The following is a 7,881-nucleotide window of genomic DNA, read 5'->3' on the forward strand; positions in this document are numbered from 1 at the left end:
TAGAACAGTCAGATAAGATCAGAGTAGACAGCAGTCAGGAACACTTCAATGAAGACTTTACTTCAGGAAAGTAAAGTAACTGACTTGATATAAGGGAAATCTTAAGTCATAATATTATATATCAACATGATTGATCAAGGTAAGCATATCATTTTTGCAGTGCCATTTAATAACTCATTTAATTAATTTAATTTTATTGTATTTTTTATTACAAAACTGAGAAAAAACAAAATATATATAACCATAATCTCACTACCCAGAGATAAATGCCCTAAATACATGTATTCTATATCCTTCCAGACCTCTTTATGGACAGTACATAATGTATAATAATAGATACAGTGTATTATCATGCCTTGCATCCTATGTTTGCCTCACCAGATTAACTTCTACTGTTCCACGTCTTCCTGTCTATAGCTAGATCAGCTAGAGGGAGAGAGTGAGGTGAGGACATTGTCTCCTCTGCTTTCCTTCCTGTCTGGGCTTGATTGTGGTCCCTCAATGGTTGGTCACTGCTCCTCTCAAGGTCGTCTGCTAGACATGGCTCTTCTTCATGGGCTCAGAATATCTCTTTGCCAGTATCTTCACATAATGAGTTACCCGTTAGCGTTCGCAAAGAGTAAACACTCATTAACACAATTTACATGACTCAGGAATCCAGGATTGGTTTACATGGGTGCCTCTGGCTCAGAGTCTCTCGTGAGGGTGCAGCCAATCTGTTGGCCAGGGCTTCGATCACCAAGACTTATTGCGGCTGAAAAGTCCTCTTCCAAGTTCACTCCTGTGGTCGTTGTCAGCCTTCAGTTCCTCGCCAGCAGCTGGACTGAGAGTATCAGCCCCTCACCGTGCCACGTGGGCCTCTCCACTGGGCTGCCCATAATATGGTACATGGTGAGAGTGAGAGTGAGCAGGAGAAAACCAAAATGAAAGCCACAGCCTCTCCAAACCTACCCTTTGAGGGATAGCCTGTCACTTCTGCTGTATTCATTCATTAAAGTCAGTCACAGAGCACAGTCCACATTCATGGGGAAAGGGATTCATTACATAAGGAATGAATACCAGGGGAGTGAGGATTATCGGGGGTCATCTCAGAGGCTGCCTATCATTCTCTCTCTTTACAGCCCACCAGTACAGTAGGTAGTAGTGACAGCTCAGGTGATGCCATTCCTGGTTTCCTGGATTCTTCCTCCTGCCTCAGCTATATTTTACATTTTTAAAATTAAATTAATGTGTATTATTCAAATAGGACATGTCACTTATTTCCTGGTGGATCCTGACTGACAGAACAAGATACTGTATTTTTACAAGGGGATTTCTGGTAGGATCTTCTTGTATTTTATTAAATATACATGCAGAATTTTATAAAAAGGAGCCAGTGAGATAAAACTATTTATTAATAAGCTATTTATTAAAACTATTTGTAAGTGTATAAGTTTATTGCATCTAACTACATATTGTAAACTTTTTGCATGTCAATTATTATTAATTTCATATTATTCAATAGCAGTATGGTATTTCATACATGTTCACATATTTATGTAACCCATCACTTCTATTGGGCATTTAATTAAGTTCCAGATCATTGCTTTTACAGTAAGTAAAACATTTCTCCGGTAAATATGGAAGTAAAATCACTGAGCCAGAGGGTATGTGCATATTTAAAGCTTGTGGTATGTAGAACCAAATTATTTTGAAGAAAGACTTTTCTATTGTACATATCCACTAACAGTGTAAGAATGATTGTTTTCATATATTGTTAATGGAAATGGTACTACATATTATCCTTTAATATTTGTCAATTTGATATTCCAAACATTTTAACTTGTGTTTGATTAGGATGAGGTTGAAAATTTTTTGTATAATATATTCAGATGTTTTGGATGTTAGAAACTTGTTTATAGTTTATTTTTCTTATAGATTTGTAAAAGTCTTTATTTGGTGAGGATATGTTTTTATCACATTTTTAGATAATACTTTCTGCCAGGTTTCATTTTATCTTGATTTTATAAGTGTCTCTGTCAAAATGTCTTCAAAATTTTTGAAGGTCAAATCTGTTAATCTATCATTTATAGTTTGTACCTCATATCTCTATTTCAAACAATTTTTTTTCTTTACAAAATTATCAAATGATTCACTTATCTTTTCTTCTAGTATGCTTATGATTTAATTTGGGTAATCTAGACCTTTAAGCTTGTTTTTACTTAAAATCATCACCAACAACCCTGTTGCTAATGCTAGAGATTTGGAAGTTTTTGCAAAAACTTAATTCTCCCGTCATCCCTCTTTCCTGCATCTGGTAAAGCTCGGATGTACTCAGATCTGTAGTAGTGTTTCAGTTTGTCTGTTTGCTTTTTTTCTTTTTTCAGTAGAGTGATGTCAATATAAGAAGCTGATGTGAAATTGCTTTTTGACTTGTGTGGACTTCTAGCATGAGTGACAAACCTTTACTGTGTGAAACCACTGAAATGTCTGGGTTGATTGTTACTGCTACGTAGCCTTTCCTATCCTGACTAATTTTAGATAGCAATTTAATCAAAGGGCAGTTTAAAGCAAAATCTCCTTAAATGTTTACATAAAAAAAGTGGAAATTTGTTTAAAATTTTTTTAGGAATATAAACATATAGCTGATGAATCAAAACTCTGCAGGCTACTAATAAATCAAAGTGAACGTCACATCTTCCACTGAAGCAAATTGCCTTAAGGAACATTAAGATTAATTTTATAAGTTTGTCAATCAACTCTATAAATACTCATATAGCAAAACAGTGTGATCAGTTATTTTTGGCAATCTGTGGTCCTGAATTCACAACTTGCAGTTGAAGTCAGTTCGCAGCTATGCTTTGTGTAAAGTACCGTTCATCTCTTGGCAGCTGGTGTTCTTTCCTGTTACATGTACTGAAGCACACACCACTCATCTGAGAGATGGGTTCCTGCTGAGGGCAGAGGCTTTCCTATCTAACACCAACAGAGAAAGTTCTTCTAAGCTATTTCAGTGAAGCATGAATATAAAGTTCAAGTTTGCTGTCTGGGACAGGAACCAATGTAAAAGAATGAGTTGGCTTTGCTCAGGAAGAGCTCTGAGGTTATCAGGGCTGTCTAGTAACTTCGGTCTCCTATGTGGCTAACTGCTAATGATTTAAATGGTCACAATAGGTAGTAATGGTGGAGTGTCTGGTGACGTTATTTCAGGAATACAGATATGATAATAATATCTAAAATATCTGGGCTTAACCCAAGAATCAACATGATGACTAAGAATGGAGACAGCAGAGTTTAATTTCCATATCTACTTGTAAACTTGAAATCAGGACAAATTTCTTATGTACTTTTTAATCTCTGATAAATAGCAATTCAATCTAGTTAGTTTTCATTATAATACTATTAATTTTATTATGGAGTATCTGAAAATTGGAGAGAATTAGTATCTAGTAAGAGTTTCATATTTTATTACAACACAGAAAGAAAGTAATTAAGTTTTCCTCTTTCATTTAATAAACGATGCTATAAGGAAAATGCTGGAATGCTAAAATATTAGCCTGTATAGTCCCAAATGACTCTCTGAGTAGCTTAAATATTATTAGTTTTGGTGAACTTTGCTGTGACTGTATTTTATTTAGGTAATTTTTAATTAACTTACTTATTTTTTAAATTTTTAATTTTTGGAGGGGGTAATTAGGTTTATTTACTTACTGTTGTTATTTTTTTAATGGAAGTAGTGGGGATTGAACCCAGGCCTTCATGCATGCTAAGCACGCACTTTCCCACTGAGCTATACCCTGCCCTCTACTTAGATAATTGATCTAGCTCTTTATAGATATTCTCCCTATAATAACACTGTCTTATATAAATAAAATGCAAACCACACTTACAATCATAAAATTTTAAATGTTTCAGTAACCATACTAAAAAATATGAAAAATAGGTGGATAATTTGAATAATATATCTTACTTAACTCAATACATCTAAAATGCGATTTTAATTCTTAATATAAAATATTAATAATGTATTTTATTTAAAAAAATTGGAAGGTGGAGATTCATCATGTGTTTTATAATTGTGGCACATCTCAGTTTGGGCAGGCTGCACTTCAAGTGCTCAATAACCACACATACCTAGTGGCTACCTTATTGGACAGCACTACCTCATCTTATCTTTATTTTATTCCTTCCATTATTAATCCATTTGAGTCAGCCTAAACTGACATTTATTTTCTGTGTTTTCCTGAATACCATCAATATGTTTTTTGTCCATGCAGCTGCCCTGCTCTACAGTTTTTTGGGGGATATTTATTGATTATTTTAGAAATGTATTTCTAGCATTATTGGAGAATTAACATACAATAAACTGAACAAAATCCAGGTGTATAATTTCATAGGTCTTGACATACTTACATACCAGAGAAACCATCACAAAGATCAGTATCTCCCCCTACACCATTCTCTCATATCCCTTTATAATCTCTACTTGCCTTTCCATTCCCCCCGCCCCAGGATCTGCTTCCTGTTAGTACACGTTACTTTGCATTTTCTACAATGTTATTTAAGTGAAACCATACATTATGTACTTGTTTTTTGTCTGTCTTATTTTGGATTAATCGAGTACCTTTTATGTTTCTACTTTATCTTCTTTTTTTGGTTTCCTAGTTATAATGTACTTTTGTTATTATTGTGGTTGATACTGGTTTACAGTATGTATCTTTAAATCTCAGAGATATTATGTAACTTCATGTATAGTGTAAGAAAATTACAACAGTATACTTCTATTTCTTCCTTCCCAGCCTTTATGCTATTATTGTGGTGTGTGTGTATTAATTAATTAATTAATATATAATATATAATTAATATATATAAAATATATATATAATATATATATAATATAATATATATAATATTACACCAAAGCATTGATATTATTTTGTTTAAAAGGTATCTTTTTGAAAATTTAGAATAATAAGAACAGAATTATATAAGTTAAACCACGTCTTTGCCATTTTTTTGTGCTCTTTATTTCTTTAGATACATCTGTAGTTCCATTTAGCATCATTTTGGCTCTGCCAGAAGTAGTTTCTGTAACATTTTCTGTAGTGCTAGTCTGCTGGTAGTGAATTCTTTCAGCTTCTGTATTTTGGAACATATTTTTATTTTTACCTTTGTTTTTGAAAGATATGAGTGTAGAATTCTAGGCCAGAATCTATTTAAGTGGTTCAATAATGTTGCTCTGGTATATTCTTGCTTGCACTGTTTCTAACCAAATCTGCGGACATCTTCTGTTTGTTCTCTTGTAGGCAATGTATCTTTTCTCTTGGGACTGATGTTAAAAAATTTCCCTTTATTCCTGGTTTTAAACAATTAAATTATGATATTCTCTGATGAGATTTTCTTCAAGATTCTTGGGCTTGGGATTTGTTGAGTTTCTTGTATCCATGGACCTACATTTCTCATTGAGTTTAGACATTTTTGGCCACTATTTCTTCAAATGTTTATTCCTCACTAATGTCCTAACTACCCCTCCACCCCCCATATACTTTCCGTCAAGAAAGAGATGCTAAGTGGATTTATTTCTTCCAGGATACTCACTTGTTGGACTGCGTTTTTCAGGAGAGTAGGGTGAATACATAGAACTTAACATTCTTCCTCTCTTCCCTCCCTCCCTCCTTCTCTCTCCCTCTTTTGTGCAACCTGGTGCTCTCATCCATAGGTGGTCAGTTAGTGGTAAGCCTGGGACTTTCAGATAAGGAGACAATCTGCTTGGGTGTTGAGCTTAAATTAATGATCCAACTCAGCTTCACTAGTATTTCTTGTTTTAGGAGTTACTGCCACACATTGTTCTTTGTGTGTATAACTTTATTGATAACCTTGTGTGTAAGACGTAAGTCATATTTGAGAATTTCTGAATTTTCCAGATAAATATTGGTGACATTCAGTCAACAGCCCAAGAAGAGGATAAAGCGTAAATAGGAAATAAAAGAGCACGGAAGAGGATATTAAATTTCAAACATTAAATTTACATTTTTGCTTGAGAAAAGGAATATTTGGGGAGTTGTTTAAAATGAAATTGAAGGGTGCGCAGGGCGGCGCCGCGGGGCGGGGCGGCGGCCCGCGGGCGGAGGTAGAGGCGGGAGCGGCGGCAGGCGCCGGGCCGAGGCGGTGGGTGGAGCGGGGCGTTTGGGGGGGGGGGGGCGGTGCGGAGGCCGGGCCGAGGCGGGCGAGCAGAGCGGCGGCGGCGGGCCCGGAGGAGCGCCCGGAGGTGGCGGCCGAGGCGCCAGGGGTCCCCGTGGGCGGGTGGGCGCCCAGCACGACTCCTCGGGCAGCCTCAGCGAGAACTCGGAGGGCACCGGAGTTGCTTTAGGTCGTAACCAGCCTTTGAAAGAGGAGAAACCCAGATGGAACAGTGATTATCCCATGGCAGATGGACAGCTGCGCAGCAAGAGAGACCAATTTTGGGATACGGCACCAGCTTTTGAAGGCCGTAAAGAGATTTGGGACGCCTTGAAGACTGCAGCACATGCTTTTGAGAGCAATGATCATGGACTGGCACAAGCAATCATTGATGGTGCAAATATAACGTTACCACACGGTGCACTTACAGAGTGCCATGATGAACCGGGGAATAGATACTAGCTTCCAGCCCACTGCTTGGCGCCACCAACCAACATGATAGAGGAAAAGAGCGACATAGAGACCGGGTACCTGAGCCGCCGCCCAGTTCTGGATGTGAATCTCAGCTCCGCTTGCGCCTTTCCGCTGGCAAAGACCTCAAACTCACGGCCCGCAGCACAGACACAGGGAACCACGTGAAGAGGCGGCTACATGCAGCAGCAGGAGTGGGACCGAGTGGTCAGCGGTGGTTCTTCTCTGGTCGACCGCTCACCGACAAAATGAAGTTGGAAGAGCTGAAGATCCCAGAGGGCTACGTTGTACAGGTTATAATGAGCCAGCCTTTGCAAAACCCGACGCCAGTGGGGCAGTGAGCTGGCCTGCTGGCTGCCCCCAGGTCCCTCCTGCTCCTTTTCGTTGTTGTTAGCATTTCCTACTCTACGGCGTGAAATTTATTTTCCCTGCTCTGAATTCCGTATGAATGAATTTAGTTCTGAGGAATTACCAGTGAAAACTTCCATCTGTGATGGAGACCAACAAAAATAATTAATAAAACACAAAGAGCCAGCCTTTGAGACTCATGTAATTACAATTTCTAATTCGAGAGGCAGTTAAGAAGTAGATAACCATTTATTTTAAAATACGCAGCAACTATGTGACGGCTAGATTTAAATGATTCGGACTGTAAATAGAGCATCGCATCCATGAAGAACAGCACCAAGCACCTTGTGAATACAGAATTCTTACAAAATAGAATACAGTTTCCAGGAATCACCCATAACAGCTATAAAACTTGAGCTTTTTAAAATGGAAACAAAAAGAGCAGTATTTGAGATTCCCTTCTTTTCTGGTCTTAATTCTTTGCTCAATTAATGTTTAGCCACAAAGGAGGAGGACTGGCAAATTGTGTTTCAGTATTGCTTGCCCCATCCCCTTATGTTGAGCTCCTTTCTTTACATTCACACTAAATTTTGGTGCCTTCCAGCATGTTGGTGTGGCACCTTTCTGGAACATTAGGCAATAATTTAGTCAGTGCATTCAGGTCTCTGATTTTTAACTGGTACTTAGTTAAAGGTCTCTTGTCCTCTTGCTGCATAAGTATTTTGAAATGTCTTTATAATGAAGTTGTTTTCATAAGCAGGCTAAGAAGATCACTACTATATAATACCTTCATTGATTTACCCACTCTGTTTAGAACTTCGCAGAGCTAACTGTGCCCCCCGCTGCATGGATCCTAGGCCAGGGGATGCAGGGAATCAAGTACGGCTTGTTAAGAGGATAAGA

The 7,881-nt window shown here is 37.8% G+C and overlaps 1 pseudogene; it reads left to right on the top strand.

Moving 5' to 3' along the window:
* The first annotated feature begins 6,288 nt into the window (after positions 1-6,288).
* LOC102545629 (ubiquitin domain-containing protein 2 pseudogene) lies at positions 6,289-6,971 on the top strand (annotated as a pseudogene).
* The last annotated feature ends 910 nt before the right edge of the window (positions 6,972-7,881 follow it).

Source organism: Vicugna pacos, chromosome 29 (genome assembly GCF_048564905.1).
Source record: "Vicugna pacos chromosome 29, VicPac4, whole genome shotgun sequence".
NCBI lineage: Eukaryota > Metazoa > Chordata > Mammalia > Artiodactyla > Camelidae > Vicugna > Vicugna pacos.